The sequence below is a fragment of the Artemia franciscana genome, chromosome 16 (assembly GCF_032884065.1).
Source record: "Artemia franciscana chromosome 16, ASM3288406v1, whole genome shotgun sequence".
NCBI classification, from domain to species: domain Eukaryota; kingdom Metazoa; phylum Arthropoda; class Branchiopoda; order Anostraca; family Artemiidae; genus Artemia; species Artemia franciscana.
Window position 1 is genome coordinate 29,233,514 of NC_088878.1, and position 19,862 is coordinate 29,253,375.

The 19,862-nt window shown below is 37.9% G+C and overlaps 1 protein-coding gene and 1 long non-coding RNA gene across 4 annotated transcripts in view; one reads left to right on the top strand and one right to left on the bottom strand.

Annotated features, from left to right (window-relative positions):
- The window catches only part of LOC136037316 (protein timeless-like), a 174,962-nt gene extending 172,331 nt beyond the window's left edge, over positions 1-2,631 (bottom strand). The window contains exon 1 of one of the 2 annotated variants that reach the window (XM_065719986.1): positions 2,463-2,631. The gene's annotated coding sequence lies outside the window, so the exon portion shown is untranslated. The remainder of the gene's footprint in view (positions 1-2,462) is intronic. The other variant, XM_065719985.1, reaches the window with a different exon arrangement.
- A 220-nt stretch (positions 2,632-2,851) lies between these two features.
- The window catches only part of LOC136037319 (uncharacterized), a 123,180-nt gene continuing 106,169 nt past the window's right edge, over positions 2,852-19,862 (top strand). For both annotated transcript variants that reach the window (XR_010619912.1, XR_010619913.1), the window contains exon 1: positions 2,852-2,941. This is a non-coding gene — a long non-coding RNA (uncharacterized LOC136037319). The remainder of the gene's footprint in view (positions 2,942-19,862) is intronic.

Genomic DNA, 19,862 nt, shown 5'->3' on the forward strand with positions numbered 1-19,862 from the left:
TAATGTCCAACCAGGAACATTCAAAAGTGCATGTAAAACAAGAGATAGATGTGGTAACAAGGCAGGGACAAAAATGCTACAAATGTGGTGGCAGCTTCACACCTGGTCATGTATGTTCCCCAAAGGACTCAGGTGAAGGGCCAAAGTGTTACAATTGTGGTGGAGTGTTCAGCAAAAGCCATCAGTGCCCTGCCAAAGGAAAAAGCTGCATAAAATGCAAGAAGATGAATCACTTTGCAAAAATGTGCAGAAGCAGTCAAAGGAACATTCATAGCATTGAAACAGAAGAAAGTAGTACAGATACATCTTCACAGTATTTTATTGAAAGCATCCAAACCAAGGAGGAAAAGAATAATGAACCAGTGGCCAGACTGTATCTAACAAAAGAAGGAATCAACATGGAATTCAAAATTGATACAGGTGCAGCAGCAAATGTCATACCAATGAAGACCCTTAACAAGATGCATCCACAACCAAAACTCAGGCCAACATCTGACATACTTACAAGCTATACTGGCAAATCCTTGAAAGTAGCTGGTACCAGCCAGCTAGAGGTTCAGTACAAGAACAGAGAGCCACAAACACACAAGTTCTATGTGGTGGATATGGACAAGAGACCTATACTTAGTAGGCAGACCAGTGTATTGCTGAACTTAATCAAGTTCATATACAACATAGAACAGACACCAGTAACTAGTACTACAGATGAGATTCTAGTAGAATACAAAGACGTGTTTGAAGGCATTGGTAAAATACCTGGAAAATGCAAGATACACCTGAAGCCTGGAGCAATACCATCAGTACAACCACCAAGAAAAGTACCCTTGGCAATCCAGGACAAACTGAAAAACGAACTGGAACAACTGGTATCCCTTGGGATAATCGAAAAAGTTACTGAGCCAACAGAGTGGGTAAACTCTATGGTCATAGTGCAGAAGCCCAACAGCAATATCCAGATATGCTAGATCCTGTAGAATTGAACAAATGGATACAGAGACAACATTATCTGATACCAACGTTTGACAACATTGCAAACAAATGTCATGGAGCTCAAAATCTGTTCAAACTAGATGCCAGAAACAGATACTGGTTGATGGTACTTGATGATGCATCATCAGATCTGACAACATTCAACACCACGTTTGGGAGATTCAAGTGGAGAAGATATCTGTTTGGAATAATCTCAGCTCAGGATGAGTACCAGCACTTCAGCAGTAACTGTTTCTTCAGGAGTTTATTCCAACTGTTGACAAGTCTTGCAGAAAAAATAGAGTACAGATTCTGGATAGGGTAGACTGCTTGACAAGTTTCATCCAATAACTTCTGATTCTTGAATTAGGACCAGCAATAGGGAATAATGCTGGGAGAGTGTTATCCTTCATTAGCTTATAGGTTAGAATGACATCGTCTCTATTTCTCCTGTACAAAAGTGTTGAGAGTTTCAGCTTAGCTTGTCTTAGAGGTAAGAAATCTCCTGTCTGCCAGATATTATTTTGGTGGCACATCTTCTAAAACTTTTATGTCTTTTTAAAAATATAGGGATGCTAGAGACATTTAAACTTCAAGCTTGAGACTAACCAGTCCTTTATATAGGAAGACTAATGACTTTAGGCAAGCAAGTAAAAAGGATATGCTTAATCAGCCCCATAGTTGAACCAGCAGCAGACTTCTTGGCAGGCATGCTGAATTATAGTTTGTTGTAAGTTGTGACTTCAAGATCATGCTTTTTATTTACAAACAAGATTGAGAGGCCTAAAAGAAAACAAGAGCAGCAAGGATTCATTTTCCTGAAGTGAATCAGTGCACAATTGGGGCTATTGAGAAGGAAACACTTGAAAATACTTCCTTAGCTCATATCATTCTTAAAAGCCCTTCAATATACTTTACCTTAAACCCCTACCCCTAACATGCATAGATATATCCCAAATTATATAGCCTATTTTTCAGTTTCTTGATTATGTAACTCTTTTGTTTAAACAGATTTAATGGCAAAGAAGGCAATGGCAGCAAAATAAAGAAACAGAAAAATGCATGGAAAATAAATAATTTGGGTTGTATATTTGCATATTAGGAGATGGGGTGGGGGGGCAGTAAAACAGTATATTAATAAAACAATTATTAGACTACTTCATACTATGTAGACAAACTATAGTTAACACATTTTATAAAACACTTCCACTATGTTTTACCATAGTCCTCACTACCTAATGGGAAAATTTACAGCCCAAATTAAATACTGTCCATTTGCTTCTCTGTTTCTTGATTGTGTCTGCACTGTTTCAACTTATAGGAAATAGGTAAAAGCAATAGTGATACATGGAACGTTTATATTTAGAGCTATATAATCCTACATTAGGAGGAGGGTAAAAGGTACCTGTAAGCAGTAAAATGTGTTAATCAAAACTTCTGAACCTAACTAGGTTGGAAATAGTAATCAGACTAAATAATTTCCTGGGAATTACCTGCTTTACAATTGTGTATAGGAGCTTAATTTAAAGAATCTATATTATTTATATAATACTTCCATTCAACAAAGTGGTAAGCCCATAATACTCGCTAGTCTACTGTCTTTTCGAGATTACAGAATATTAGGCTATTTGCCACATCAATTTTTTTGCATTCTTCTATTTCCTCCATTAAAGACGTTCTTTTCCCAGTGTTCTTTTACTTGTCTGGTTACTTATCCGACTTTATGAGATGCACTTGACGTCAGAGGCTAGTCGGATTATTCCCTCGAGAATTACTTGTCCTTATTCTATTCGCTCAGGATTACTTGTCCGTGGGCTTACACTTACTAACCCCCAATAAAAAAGATTACTCAGGATAAGTGACATCAATGTTCAGCAGTTTTTAAAACAGATAAACATGTGAAATCGTTTAGTCTAAAGAAAAGACAAGGAAACTGTAAATAGTGGAAATAATCTTAGCTTTTCAGTGACCTGTAAGTAATCTTATGCATATTCATTAGTATTTTTAGTGTTTTAGGCCCATCTTGCATAGGCTAAGCTTAATAAGGATTCAGAAGAAAAGTTTTTGGTTGTTAGAAATGTTGGTTCTTAGGAAGGCAGCTATCACATTGGTAATTTAGTCAAATATTACCATATCAAACACACCTATTTTCTAAACCAACCTAAAGTTTTTAGTTGAAAAATTTAGAATGATTAGGATAATGCCTATAGGCCTGTTATATAGTTTATATTTGTTACAAACTTGCATAGTTCAAACTTGCAAATAGAACTGTAGTATGACTAATTAATTTGTAAGAAATGTATATCAATTTAAAGATTAAAAAAAAATCATGTTGAAAACAAACAAGACAAATAAATAAAATCATCCCTTTGCAACCATTTAATGAAGTGTCAGAAACCTAGGTCACCCTTAAGATTGAAATGAACAAAGCTTCAATTATGAATCTGTTTTCTTTAAACAGACTGAAGGGGCAAACCTCCAAGCTATGACAAATTCAATCTCACTTTTGGGCTCTTTCCTTTTCAGTAGGGACTTTCTTTGGATTTTTTTTCAACCAAGTAAAAAAAAAAGTAGGGACAGAATCAGGTATAAGCAACCTTCCACTTAGCCTACATAACCAGGAGAAAATCATGCAGCTCTATACTAATAATTGGTAATTTTTTTGTTGTTCATATTTTTAACTTCCAAATAAAGTTAACATACCCCTTGATGCCTTTTTTTATGTTCTTTAGAAACATAATAAGGGCTTCAATTGCAATTTCAAATTTAAGCACTTTTTGAGCACTTGAAAATGATCAAAATATTACTAATTTGTGGGTATAAAACAAGAGCTAAGAGCTCATATGGCACTTGTGATGAGGCAAGAAGAGCCAAGAGATCATATGGTATGAGCTCCAACAAAATTCTATGAATCAATAGATTGATTTAAAAAGGAAAATAAGAAGCTTAATGCTGGTCAAGATTTAAAATAAGAGCTCTGAGTCACAAAGTCCTTCTAAATATCAAAATTCATTAAGATCTGATCACCCACTTGTAAGTTATAAATACCTATTTTTTTCTACTTTTTCCTCTCCCTTTTGCCCCCCAGATGGTCAAATCTGGGAAAACGACTTTATCAAGTCAAATTGTGCAGCTCCCTGACACGCCTACCAACTTTCATCACCCTAGCATGTCCAGAAACACCAAACTCGCCAAATCACTAAACCCCTCCCCCCAACTCCCCCAAAGAGAGCAAATCCAGTATGATTCTGTCAATCACATACCAAGGACATTTGTTTATTCTATCCACCAAGCTTCATTCCAATTCCTCCACTCCAAGTGTATTTCCAAGATTTCCCCCTCCAACTCCCCCCAATGTCAAAAGATCTGGTTGGAATTTGAAATAAGAGCTCTGAGACATGAATTCCTTCTAAAAATCAAATTTCATTACAATCCAATCATCTATTTGTAAGATATAAATACCCCAATTTTCATGTTTTCCAAGAATTCCATTTCCCTCTCCAACTCCCCTGAATGTCACAGGATCTGGTTAGAATTTGAAATTAGAACTTTAAAGCACAAGATCCTTCTAAATATCAAATTTCATTAAGATCTGGTCACCCTTTTGTAAGTAAATGCCTCAATTTTCGAAATTACCCCCCCCCCCCAATTCCACCAAAGAGAGCAGATCCGGTCCAGTTATGTCAGTCATGTATCTTAGACAGGTTTCTATACTTCCCATCCAGTTTCTTCCTGATCTCACCACTTTAAGTATTTTCTAAGATTTCTGGTCCCCCCAACTGCCCCCCCCCCCAATTATGCTTGATCTGATTGAGATTTAAAACAAGATATCTGAGTTACGAGGTCCTTCTAAATATGAAGTTTCATGGAGATCTGATCACTCCTTTGTAAGTTAAAAATACATCATTTTTTCAGATTTTTCAGAATTACCCTCCCCCCCCCACAATTGAGTGGATCCATTCCAATTATGTAAATCACGTATGCAAGACTTCTGCTTATTTTTCCAACCAAGTTTCATCCCAATCCCTCCAATCTAAGCATTTTCCATCATTTTAGGTTTCCCCACCCCAAAGTTTCCCCAATGTCACCAGATCTGGTCAGGTTTAAAATAAGAGCTTTGAGACACGATATCCTTCTAAATATCAAATTTCATGGAGATCCAATCACTCGTTTGTATGTTAAAAATGCCTCATTTTTTCTTATTTTTCAGAATTAACCCCCCCCCCCCAACTACCCCAAAGAGAGCAGATCCGTTCTGGTTATGTCAATCATGTATCTAGGACTCGTGTTTTTTTCCCACCAAGTTTCATCCCGATCCCTCCACTCTAAGTGTTTTCCAAGTTTTAGGTTTCCCCCTCCCAACTCCCCCCCCCCAATGTCACCAGATCTGGTCGGGTTTAAAATAAGAGCTCTGAGCCACGATATCCTTCTAAATATCAAATTTCATTGAGATCCAATCACCCATTCATAAGTTAAAAATACCTCATTTTTTTAATTTTTCAGAAATACCCCCTCCTCCCCCCAACTACCCCAAAGAGAGCGGATCCGTTCCATTTATGTCAATCATCTATCTAGGACTTGTGTTTATTTTTCCCACCATGTTTCATCCCAATCCCTCCACTCTAAGTGTTTTCCAAGTTTTAGGTTTCCCCCTCCCAACTCCCCCCCAATGTCACCAGATCTGGTCAAGCTTTAAAATAAGAGCTCTAAGACACGATATCCTTTTAAACATCAAATTTCACTGAGATACAATCACCCATTTGTAAGTTGAAAATACCTCATTTTTGCTAATTTTTAAGAATTAATCCCCCCCCCCAACTACCCCAAAGAGAGCGAATCAGTTCTGATTATGTCAATCATGTATCTGGGACTTGCGCTTATTTTCCCATTAAGTTTCATCCCGATCCCTTCACTCTGTGTTTTCCAAGATTTTAGGTTTCCCCCCTCCAACTCCCCCCAATGTCATCAGATCCGGTTGGGATTTAAAATAAGAGTTCTGAGACACAATATCATTCCAAACATCAAATTTCATTAAGATCCAATCACCCGCTCATAAGTTAAAAATACTTCATTTTTTCTATTTTTACCAAATTAACCAGCCCCCCACTCCCCCCCCCCCCAGATGGTCAAATCGGGAAAACGAGTATTTCTAATTTAATCTGGTCCGGTCCCTGATATGCTTGCCAAATTTCATCGTCCTAGCTTACCTGGAAGTGCCTAAAGTAGCAAAACCAGGACCAACAGACCAACAGAATTGGCGATTGCTATATGTCACTTGGTTAATACCAAGTGCCATAAAAAAGCTTAAAGCATTGGTCTCAAACTTACTGTTTCATTACTAATCCATTTTTAAAATGTTATATAATCCACAAGCACTGATTTTCCACAATTAAGTTAGATTAATCAATTTTACAATAATATGCTGTTTTCTTCTTCTTTGATGTCAAATTTTCAATTAAAGTGTGTGTTTTTGGTCATTTTTGACAAAATAATGTATTATTTTCACTGCCAAAATTTGTTAGGTTAGGTAAGGTCAAAAAGTGCTTAAATTTGAATCAGCAATATAAGCAATTATTATATTTATAAAGAACATACAAAAAGGCATCAAGTAGAATATTCACTTTATTTGTAAGTCTAAATATGAACAACAAAAAATTTACCCCAACATGCCTAATTTGCTAATATATATCCCAAATTATATGTTTCCAATGTATTCTGCCATCTTTTACTTATTTTTCCATTTCTTGTTTTGTCACAGTTGCTTCAATTAAGATACTAGGGTTGAGGGATAGATTGGCAGAATCAATAGGAAATATGTAATTTCAGCTGTAGATTTTCATGTTAGGAGGATTGGGGCTAAAGTAGAGCAGGACTGTATGTAGAATGTGTTAGCTATAATTTTTATGTAAATTGCAAAGAGTCCTTCTCTTGGCTTATACCACACCAAACATTGTATACCCAGAGAAGAATAAGTAGCAAAAAGCTATATATACATAAGCACATGTTATTTAACAATGACTTCTCTAGTGCTTAACTGTGACCCCTTAGTAATATTGAGAAGAAATGAATAACAGAAAAAATGAAATTTAAGCTAAATGGCACTCAGGAATTGGATACAGGCTAAAGGGGGCCAAAAAAAAGGGCTGTATAATTGGAGTTCACCGAAGGTGGTGATTTTTTAGAGGAATAAACACTTCCCTGGCTAATTTAGGGCTTTAGATTGATTAGCCTACTGAAATGTCCCTATTCTCTGCAATTGAAATATTTTTCCCTTTTCAGAGCATTAAGACAATCTATCACAATAAAAAATATCCAAAGTATCTTGAATTGAATGACTAAAAACAGACAAATGAAAACCACACTTTGCAATCTTACAATTAAACTTCTGGCCACACAAATTGTATTAGGCTACCCAGCTCTGAAATAACTGCTGAAGATGTTTTCGCCTGTAAAATTAAAAACAGGCCTGAAGCCCTAGCCCTCTTCCTTGTCAGAACTTCACATAGCATTCAAGCAATACAATATATTTTAAATGTGAAAAAATTCTCGTAGTTATCCATAGCATTTTAAGTCACACGTGGCCGGATAAGTATTTGTTGCTATCTTTTAGGGGTTAGACCTGGATAAGTGGAAAAGTAATTGGACAAGTAAAAGAACAGGGGGTTCAACTGAAGGTCTAAACTGTCGTAGCCCGACCAGGAACTATGATTGCCAGGTTTTCAGCAGAAAGTATGGCCCAAACTGGCGCAATCACTATCCCAAAATAGTCCAAAAGAGCAAATGCTATTATAACCTTATTATGTTCTATTATAGTGCTATTATGGGTAAAGCTAGAAAAAATACAATTGCCATATCAGATAACCTAAATATAAATTTAGATCAAAAGCAAAATAAGAGCCCTTTGAACGAACTAATAACCAACCCTCCACGTATGCCGTCGTAAAATTTACTACTGCTTTACTGAAAGCCAAAAGGTGAATTGTCCTTAACCCACTAGGTTTATTGCATGTATACCATGATCCTATTGAAAAACGGTGTTATGTAAACTTAAAAGAATAAGTAGTAGCAAAAGAAAAATTCTCCTCTACACTGTTTTGTTCTAAGCTTTGAGCAAACAATTGGTGAATTTACCAGATAAATATGCTCCATAGGCTCAGAGACGATAGTTAATAATAGGTACTGCCCACTAAGTGGCTGTTTTTTTTTTCTAGCAGTGAGAGAATAGCCTTTATTTATTTTTTTGCTTTTGGTAAAGTGCTAGTCAATTTTGTAAAAAGGTAAAGTGCTAGTCAATTTGGTAAAGTGCTAGTCAATTTTGTGACAGCACAGTGGAAGGGTGATAATCTTATTAGTTTTTAGTTTAAACTAGTTAGTTTAGTTTAAACTAGTTAGTTTTTAGTTTAAACTCTGTTTTATCATCCCGTTTATTCCATCAGGCGTATGTACTTAAGTATTATGCATTGTTAGGTGTTCAATCTTTATCCATTATGTTCAAAACCTACAGTAATACAAAATCAGACTTAAACCACAATTACATAAAGGTTTATTGCTGCTCAAGGTTAGACTAGGTGTAAACTTAGAAATTGTCAAAAAGGCTTAGGAAACGTGAAAATTTTCATCCATGACTTCAAAACCCCTCGATTCTTTGACATTACTTGATTCGTTGCTTTTTTTAAGCTTAAACGTATCTGAAACATGAATTTTGACGGAGCAAAGGTTTGACAACAAATCCTGTCCCCAGAAGAGCATCCTGTAGTAACTAGGATGGATGAAAGCAACTGAAAGCCCATTCTGTTTCTAGCTTAAGTTTTGACACAATTCATGACACTGAAAACGCGCTTTGCAAAACCTATGTATATACATATATACGCAGCAGCTGAAGGAAGGGGTGCCATGGCTAGGGGATTGTCTATTCTAATCAAAGTTTAAACTTGATTTGCTTGTTTTTGCTTATATTTGAGTTGGGTTAAAAGCGCTGCTAATAATTTTCCCCAGACATCACCAGCCCTGTGACTGGCTCTGTGTACATTTACAATTAAGCTAGATTAAACTATCTTAATTTCTCTCTGACTGCAAAATACTTCTCTATGATTAACTTTTGGCTCTTTGTCACAACTCTACTTTTTTAAGTAATAAGAAAAGCTTTATCGTAAAGAGCGGGGCGTTGAGGAGGGGACAGCACCTTTCATAACAGAATAATATCTGTTCGTCTAAGTTTTAACGTCACTCCTTGCTTTCAGTTAAAAGAAATCGTTTTGTTTATTTATCTAATTTCTGAACGTCTTTCAATTAATGCAGGCTCAATTTTAGCTCAACGTACATCAAAAATCAAAACGAAATTTGTACATTAATTTTGGCAAAGTATCCCCCAGTGTAAAGTTTTCTTTGGAAAGTTCATCATCAGAAACTGCTCCCCCTCCCCAATGTAAAAATTTCCCCGTGTAAAATAGCCGCTCTCTCACTGAAATTAATTTTCTCAAAAAGATATATGTACACCTCCCAATAACCCGTAAAATATATAAACAACAGACAAAGTTCAAAACTTTTTGCCCTGTGGGTATTGAGGGGTCAAGTTATCTTTGAAAATGTAGCTATTAAATTTTTCGACTATTTTGAACCAAAATTTTACTAATAAAAGACCTTTCCTCAGGAGCCGTTGGGGAGCCTGGTATCTCCAAAGGATAGTTATTCGGCTTTTCAACTATGCTGAACAGAATGGCTATATCAAGATTTTCATCGGATGATTTTACAAAAAAAAAGTGGGAGAGAGGGCTCAGTCGCCCTCCAATCTTTTTGGTCACATAAAAAGGGAGCTAAACTATTAATTTCCATTCGAAAGAGCCCTCTATCGATATTTTAGGACTACTGGGTTGATATGATCATCCATGAGAAAAAATAAACAAAGAAACGCACATCCGTGATCTTTCTTCTGGCAAAAAACACAAGATCCCGTATTTTTACAGACAGGAACTTGAAACTTTAACAGTAGGGTAGTTTAACACGCTGAATTTGATGGTGTGATTTTCATTAAAAATTTTTGACTTTTAGGGTGCCTTTCCCCTTTTTTTCGCAAATCGGGCAAATTTTCTTAGGCTCGCAGATTTTGACGGGTAAGACTATACTTAATAAAACTTATATAGCTAGAACCAGAATAATAAGCCAATTCCTTAGAAGGGAAATTTTCTGTAGGAGAGGAGGAGTTGTCGGAGGGGTATTACGCGGGGAGGGATATTTCTTATATTAAAACGAAATTGATGTGCATATCTTTTTCCGACGCTTTCCATGTTTAGTCAGAATACACTAATTAGATAGTTTATATAAATCTAAGGCAAAGGACAATTTTATTTAATATATTTATAACTTTATTGTGGAAAGCATGAAATTTGAAGAATTTCAGCGTTCGTGTTTGTCAATAAAGTGCATAATCGTGTTTTTCGATTTACAGACTCGATTTGCCAATGAAGGGATAATAATAAGGATTTGCAGGTGGAACTCTGAGGGAAATTTTCTAGGAAGGGTGTTTTGATGGATATGGGGATAAGCTTTCGTGGGGTGGGAAAATTATCTGCGAGGGGGAGGATCCAGATAGGAAAATTCTTTAAAAATTGCAATAATGCACGACATGTATTTTTCATATTTTATTTCTTTTAATAATGACACTGAGTTTTAGATAGATAGATAGATAGACAAGATTTTATTTTCACCAAAATTTTCATGGCACTGCCAAATTTCTTATGGTATAGTCACATTAAAAAGCGACGCAAAATAAAAAACATAACAAATCAATCCTCCTGACTTTCATTATACATTTTTACAAAGCTAGGTATAAAACTCTTCGCTAACCGCTAGTGGGCACAGCATACCGGCTGAAGTTTGTCAACAGGCACTGCCACCCTGCGCGGGAGTCGTTTTGTTGTGGATTGAGGGGGGGAAAGGGTTTTGTGGATTGAGTGGATCAAAGATTTTCGTCCGAAATCCATGCAGACTTTCTCTCTTCTTTTTTCCAGAGTTTGTATTTTAAACTTTGTCAACTTCGTATAATATTATACTTCGTATTAAACATCGTATAATATAAACTTCGTATGATATTTCTGCCTGCTTCGAAACTATCATTAGAGCTCTTTTCTGAACTCTATCTAGCCTGGCGCTTAGCTCAGCCGTCAGTCCAAAATGCCATACAGAAGCTGCATATTCCAGAATTGGGGCGAATAAAAGATGTAAATATTCGGAGGAGGTGATCTAGAGGGGCGCTATGTTTCGATATAAGCTTGAGCATCTGCAGCCCAGCTTTACCCCTTTTTACTAGACTAGTTGTGTTTGCTTCCCATTTTAAATCACCGGTTATAATAACTCCCAAGAGTTTAATCTTACTGACTTTAAGAGAATCAGAGATAGTTGGTCGGAAACTAGGTTCAGAAGAATTTAAAAATGAAATAGTTAAAATAAAATATTTACTGTCATTTACTGTCATATTTGAATTGGAAGCTTTAGTCTTCACATTATCAATTTGGGCTTTGCTACATTCATTTGCTTCACAAGTTTCTCCAAGGGTAAGGTCATCAACATATTTCCAACGGACTTCACAATCATTAGCAATATTATTAATCATAACTAGAAACAGAATAGGACCCAGAATGGTACCTTGAGGTACACCACAAAAAACTGGCTCAGGTTCAGAGAAAGACAACAACAGGGTCCACTCTAAAATCAATTAAAAGCTTAGAGATTAAAATGTTATGATCAATCAGATCGAAACCCTTTTTAAAATCAATTGTTATTAAGTTTAGCCATTTACCAGGCTCATCAACATGCTTAAAATAAAATGTAAAAGACTGACTAGATAATGGGATGTTGATGTATTCTTTCTGTTACCGTACTGATGGGGATCAAGGAGGGGTTCAACTTCAGCTTTTAGCCAATTTGCTACAAAGCTTTCGTACATTTTACTGAAAAAGGGGGTCAAAGTGATTGGTCTTACGCCGTCGAAATTAAGTTCAGTATCTTTTTTAGGAATTGGAGTAGCATACCCATTTTTCCTTATCTGTGGGTAAACTGAAGAAGTTGAAATGCAATTAAAAATTTGCGTTAGTGGCTTAGTCAATTTGTCAGGAAATGTTTTTATAAGTTCAATCGGAATATCAATGGGAGCTATACTAGTTCGTTTAAGTTTCTTTATTTTACTAAAAACTTGACCCTCAGAAATAGTAGGTACATTTTTTTTTTTTTTTTTTTTTTTTTTTTTTTTTTTTTTTTTTTTTTTTTTTTTTTTTTTTTAACATACATCATGTGGTATTTTCTGATACTCTTGGGTCGTTTTATTTACATCAAGAGGCGGCAAAGATTGGATTATTTTGGCCAAATGAAACTGGTTAGCAACTTTTTCATCATTAGAATCTGAGCAAAAATCAACACCACTAGGGGATTTTCCACAAATTCGTTTTATTTACTTATTCCACGTGCTAGGCTTTGATTCAAAAAGGTTGCCAATTTTTTTGTGGTAATACTCAGCTGCAGTTTTTCTTGTCATTTTACGTATTTTGTTACGGAGCATATTAGCATTTCCTATTTTCCCTTCTTTTCTTAGTTGAATTTTATACCTAATCAAATCTTTAATTTCTTGGGTTATGTAAGGACGATCTGTGTTGCAGCGCTTGGAAGTTTTCTCTGGAAAGCATTCTTCATATTTGTTTCTTAATTTATCTTGCAGAAATTTAGCTTTTTTATCGGAGAACTCTGAAATTGCTACCTTCTTCCAGGACTCGGATGTAATCCAAATTCCAAGAGACCCCTGTCCGAAAGAGGTCGGTAGGAAACTTTCTCAACTACATATTTTACTTTATACGAAGGTAGTGGGGCCCAGTTTATCATGTAGTGGTAGCTACCACCAAGGGGAGGTAGGTCTTGAGGTTCATTATAATATTCTGACAAATTTGTGCAAATTACGTCGAGTTTAGTATTACCTTTAGCAGTCGGAAACTTTACTATCTGCTTGAGTCCTTGACTTCTGAGGAAGCTTTCAATTCTTAGATCGTTCTTATCACCAGTAACGCAAATTCCAACATTCGGGTACTTAGAACTAATAAAATCAACACACAAATCTAACTTTTCAGCAACGACCTTTTTTTTGGAAAGGTGCCATACTGGGTGAGCAATAACAATACCAGTTACAAATCTCGGAAGCTTTTTGGTCGAATCATAATCCAAATCATTTCATCATCACCATCAATATAGGGAATCTGTAGTAGCCGCGATGCCAACTGCTCACGTACGAAACACGCTACGCCGCCACCTTTCTTACCTAACGGATGATTCTGATGTCTTAGTTTAATAAATTGTTTGTAACCTTGTATTGTAAGATGTTCAGGACTTTGTTTATGTACTTCCGTAACTGTATTAATATCAGCTCCGGTTACTTGAACATAACCCTCAAGTTCACCCATTTTATCAGCGTTGAGACTTTCCGCATTTAAAGTTAAAAGAGAAGGAAAATGAAAATGTGATTGAGGGACTTCTTTTTCAACAGCTTTACGTTTGTTTACTTTTGTCTGTTTTGGGAAGGTCTTTTTAGGCGGGAGAAAAACTTCAGGCTCATTTGTTGCAATAACTAGGATATCTGATTCATCATGAAGGGCTGTAAAACGGTTACGAGACGGAAACGGTGACAGAGGAGCAGAAAATATATTAATGTTCGTCTCACTATTTGAAGTTTTGGAAACTCTGCATTGAGCTAATACGCATGGATCATTCTGCTTGCTATCTGAAAATTTCGAAAACGTTTATGCCACGGCATGGTGGGAAAAGGTGGGGGAAAAGTGCGTATGGGAAGGGGAGGGAAACAAAAAGGAGATACTGAAGTAGGAGTATTCAGGGAGGGGGGCTTTGGGGATTGAATTCTGGTGATTGAAAGCTTGGCAGGGATTGGAAACTATTTTTTGCCTGATATTCGCAAAGTTGTCGCTGACACCGGTAAGCGTGTCCACCAGGGAGCGATAATGGCGTGCTTGGTGGCACACGCCCACTTGTTGTCCAAAAGTCAGGAGGGACATGAGCGAAAACACATTCTCTGTTGGTACAAGTTAAAACACTGCACAAATCTACGTGGTCAAAACTGCCATCATTTTTGTTGCAACATCTTGATCTGAAATTTAAGCATGTATGCAAAAACCGATACTTTTTCTTCAGTCTGCAAAACTCTCGTTCAAAGAACCAGCAAAGTGTGTTGTATTTACGAGTGGTACTGTCTGTTTTACCGTCGTATGTTCTTGTGTCACTTTTCTCTACGAGCGTTGGAGGATGTGCATTTGCACTAGCTGATAACGTATCACCAAGATTCATTTCGTCTGATAAGATCGCACAGCCGTGGGCTACGCTTGGGCTAGATGTTATGTTTTGCACTTCATTATCAAGGGGTGCATTTCGATTAACAGCAGCGATATCTTTGTCCGTTTGCGTTGACTGGGTAACTTGCTCACGGGAGGTTAGTGAAGGGTTACAAGGGCGGGTTTCGATAGCTACCGAGAGTTCTTGTTTCAGCTGGGCTATAAGAAAGTCTTTAACCTCCAAATGACCTGTCAATACTTGAATTTGATTGTTCTTTTCCTCCATTTCTGACAGAAACGTTGAGTGCCTTGTCTGGGTTTCTAGATTTTCTGCTTGACATGCCGATAAACTTGCTTCCTGGGTCTTAGTTTTCTCACTTAGACGAATTATTTCGGATTCATAGTTGGGAATGTCTACACTTACCGCAGACGGCTTAGTCCCTTTCAGTAGTTAAGAGTTGGTTTTAGGTCCCGTAGTAATTTGTGGTAAAGAGGTGCCGATTCCGCTTCCTCTTACAGGTCTCTTCGCACTAGGCTTTTGTGGGGGGTCAAGATGCTTGCGACTTCGGAGTCACGGGGATTGTTTTGCAAGACATTCCATGCATAACCATTCGCCAGAATGGTCCTTTAGCCCGATTTGGGCGCATTTATTACCGCCTGCGTGGTACCAGCGGCCGCATCCTGACACTTATTGGAAAGAATTTGTGGTTACAAGCAGTCGGCACTCGGGACAATAGTTTTTTGGCTTCGACATATCACAATAGTTGGTTTGGGACTCGAGTCAAGCAGTAGCAACACTGGAAGGGGAAACTCGAGCAGTGGCAACACTGAAGCAGTGAAAATCACTTAGATGTTTTCACAATGTTCTTATCCAATTGATAATTACTTGTCAAATAATTCAAGTTCTGGTTATAGAAATATTTTCAGTAAAAGTCCATAGGGAGATCAAATAACTAAATATTCGATAGATAGTTTAGAGCAGTGGCTCCCAACCTTTTTCGGTCCGCGTACCCCTAGTCAAGGCCCAAAAAGTTTGCGTACCCCTTTCTTGAGAATCGTTGTTTTACTTTTTTCTTAACTAAAATCAGATTTTCAAAAACACGAGATTTATTGTCCAATATGACGGTGCTTAAATGTACGTACAAAATCAATGAGAAACTTGGCTGCTTTTTTGCTAAAATATTATCAAATCTTGGCTCGATGTCACTAACGGCAATTATAAGGTCATTTTGTACACTCAGTCTGTTTCTGTGTTTGGTTTTGATCAATGACATTGCCGAAAATGACACTTCACAAAGGTAAGTGGATCCGAATGGTAACAAAGCAGACATGGCGATTTCACTTAGTTCCTTGTATTCTCCTTTCACCTCCAGCCAAAACTGGGAAACAGTTACATTTTGGAATTTCAGTTCTAAGGCGCGATCACTGGCAAGTTCGATCAGATTCTCTGTAAGCTTGTCACTAAGACCGGAGCTTGAGGTCACGTCTTCAACAAATGGATTTTGGATCCAATCCTGCGTTCTATCTTGGTTCATAATCGATGGGAAATATGACACAAGTTCATCTCGCAACTTTGTCAGATGCTCCCGAATACAATCACGGATTGTGTTGAGGTTATCAATTTCACTATCGTCCGCAAACTTGTCAAGGGTCGGGAAGACACTAACGCTGTTTCTTTGAACCTTTTTAAGCCAGAACTCCGATTTCTTGATGAAAGCACACATCTTCGAATTCAGGGAGAGTTCGTCCGTCCGGAAACCTTGCATTGACAGATTCAAGTCATTCAGTTTGTCGAAAATATCCGCAAGATAGGCCAGCCTGCAGACCCAGTCCTGGTTTTCAAAAAGTGAACTGAATGCAGATTTTTGCTCCAGAAGAAACATATGAACTTCTTGTCGAAGCTCGAAAAGTCTGTTTAAAATCTTCCCACGAGACAACCAGCGAACTTCTGTGTGCAGAAGTAAATGTTGATGTTCTGAACCCATCTCTTGGCACAGCAACTTGAACATTCTTGAGTTCAGTGGTCGGGCTTTGATGAAGTTGATCACTTTTACAGCCTCGTTGAGGGTCTCGTGCAGATGTGCGTTCATCCTTTTCGATGCAAGAGCTTGCCTGTGAATGATGCAGTGCAACCACTTCACCTTTGGATTTTTCTTCCTTATCCAGCCCATGAGCCCATTATTCTTCCCTGTAAGGGCGGCAGCTCCATCACTGCAAACTGATAGACACTAGTCCCACAAGATGCCCCCTTCTGCGAAGAATTTGTCAATCACCTTGAATAGTTCTTCTCCTGTTGTTCTTGACTGTAGGTTTTGACAAAACAGAATATTTTCTCGTATGTCAGAACAATCTTGATATCGAACAAAGACGATCACCTGGGCTTCACCTGACACATCCGTGCTTTCGTCAAGCTCTAACGCAAACATCTTCGTCAACTTTATTTGCTCAATAACCTGCATGACAATATCGCTTGCAATGTCTTCTATCCTTCTTGAAATGGTATTGTTCGACACAGGTATAGACTGAAGGGCAGTAGCAGTTTTCGTGTCAAACATTATTTCACTGACTTTCACTAGTGCTGGTAATATCAGACATTCGGCGATGATGTGCGGTTTTTCTGTTTTGCAACTAAATATGAAACAGCATACGAAGCCCGGAGAGCCTTTGAAGATACTGATGCCACTTTTGCAATTTCCAAACAGTTACTAGCGAATGCTTCTTGTTTACCCTTGAAAAACTCTATGGGCTTACCGACATGAGAAGGGTGCACAGTAATGAGATGCCGGTTCATATGCGCAGGTTTCATGGAACTGTTGGCCAAGACTTGACCACAAAGAACGCACTGTGCATTCACTGGATCAGACTTTGTCGCACTAAATCCGAGCCCTAGGTATTCTGACAAATATCGACGCACTTTGTCCGATGATTCGTCATATTTCTTCTTCTTAGGTGCAGGTTCAGAGTTTTGGGTACCATCATTCGGCTTCTTGTTATTCCTGATCAGGAATCTATCCATCTTTGTTTGCAACCACAATTCACGATCTTCGTGTTTCAACAGATGGCAAGATACTGAACTCGCTGAGTTTAAATCGAGACCTTACGGCTATGGAGAAAAATTAGCATCGAGACCTTACGGCTATGGAGAAAAATTAGCGGGTTACTGAAAGCGAAAGTTTTGAAAATGAGTCTGAAATTACGTACAATGGGTTATGTTATCTGATTCTGAGGGAAATGTTGGAACTGAGTCAGAAACAAGTTTTAAAGATGTAGACTAAATTAATTTTGGGACCTTCGCGTACCCCCTGCGAGGGTTTCGCGTACCCCCTGGGGTACGCGTACCACCGGTTGGGAACCACTGGTTTAGAGCCTCAAGGGCGAAAGCTCATATAGGTTAATGTATGGATGTTGTATATAGATGGCGCCACCACCTAGCAGGTCAATAAAGCTCAAGTAAAGCGATCTTTTCATAAATAATTTGTATGAAAATATTACTAAGCGAGGTCATGAACTCTAAGTTTTCGTCACTTACACCACCACTACATGAAACTCGAAAAAAAAAACACAAAAAAGCTAAAACTGGGGTGACAAGGGTCAGCTATTTCATAGCGCTTACGGCGCTATTTTGTCCTCATAGATAACAACGCTAAAACCCATGGTCTAGAACTGTAAACTTGAGAGACAAATAGATAAAGGGAACTGGTTAAAAATGCACAAAGTGTTTCTCGGCCCGTGTTTTTCTGCTTTTCAGGGAGGTGGGACTTTGCCACCAATTTCATGGGTGGAAAAACTAATATATTAACTAATATTTGTTTCAGAACTTTAATTTCACTCTGTCTCTTCACCTGTTAAGAATGCTTTTACCTTTTCTCTGAAAATGATTATAATGGAACCAAATTGATTCTTTTTTTTTTGGCGGCCTGGTGAGCGTGGAGTTTTTTTTATTGGTATTGTATGATACTAATAGTGATTCATGTGAGATGTCATATTTACCTTTTTCTGAAAATGATTATAATGGAACCACGTTGATTCACTTTCTTTTTTGACGGCCTGGTGAGCGAGGAGTTTTTCTATTGGTATTGTAAGATACTAATAGTGATTCATGTGAGATGTTATTGATCATTGCATTTGTCTGGCAACACTGTTGAGATTATACCCACGACGACTCAGATTCATCCAAAACATTATTGATCTTTGCATTTGTTTGGCAACGCTGTTAAGATTATGTTATGATAAAAAGCCGTGAGCCGTGAGGTTACCATACAGGGTTACACGTTCCTAAGGCGGCATCATGAACCTAGTGAAGGCACTAAAAACGGAGGAGGAGGTGTTTTTGTTTATCTACAGGGTCATATGCCATATTCATGACCAAAATGTGCCAGATTCAGCGGGCGAAGAAGTTGTGTGGTTTTGGGTGACCGTGCGAAGTAAGTCCGTGATTACTGGTACCGTGTATAACTCTCCAACCTGCCAGATTACTATCTACTTGAAGCCTCCCTCGAATGCAATTGGAAGAAGTAAGCTGAGTCTGCCATTATCCTTCATGGAGACTTCAATGTCCATCATAGTGTGTGGCTTCGTAGTAAAAATACTAACAGGGAGGGGTCGGATTGTGTATAATCTATCTCTCTCATACGGGCTGGAACAACTTATTAATTTTGACACTTATCACGGCCCAAAACATATCACCCTGACTTCTTTAAGGAAGACACTTATGCTTTCACAAGTGACCACATTGTCTTCATTGCACGTGGAAACCTTTGCATGAGTGCACAATCTGGTTATGTAAAAGAGGTGATTGGGATTGTTTGAGAAACACTCTTTGTTCTCAGCAGTGGAGAGCTGTTCTCCTTGAAGGCCCAGAGAAAGCTACAGAGAAGTATCAGCAGGCCATAGTTGTCAAAAACATATCTCTTCGAAGTGGATCCAGGTGTCTAGTAAGACATACATATCTCCTCAAATCGGATCCAAGTGTCCAGTAAGGACAAGCCTTGGTTCAACGCCCAGTGTAAGAAGGCTATCCGAGCAACTCAAAAGGTACACAAGCGATGGCACCTTTCAAAGAGCTAAGAGGACAGAATTTCTTTCATCAACACGCGCAATGAAGCAGTTTATGCAATCGAGCGGCCCCGAGTTCATTTTGAGAAGGAATTTGCCATCAAGGTTCAACACGCCACAGCAAAACGTTGGCTGAGAATTGTCAAGGAGGCTTTACCGTCTTCCAAGGGGACTTTAGTTCCTTCTCTACAGTGATCCACAGGAAAAGACTCAAACACTTGCAAACGTTTTTGCCGAATTCTCAAATCCGGATGAAGATTGCCGAAGATTGGTGGAGAAGTGCCAAGATTCTCGGACTGAAGCTGCACTGTCCTAGATCATGTGAATTTTTCTGCTCCCAAGATTCTTTGAATTTTCGCGCCATCTTGATGTGACGAAATCCACAGTTCCTGACAACATACCAAATGTTGTCTTCAAATCGTGCAACGCCGAACTAGCTGGACCATTGTTATTGCTTTTCTGAATATTCTTTCACTCTGGAACCTTCCATTTTCATCAGCTCTAGTCAATATAATGTCA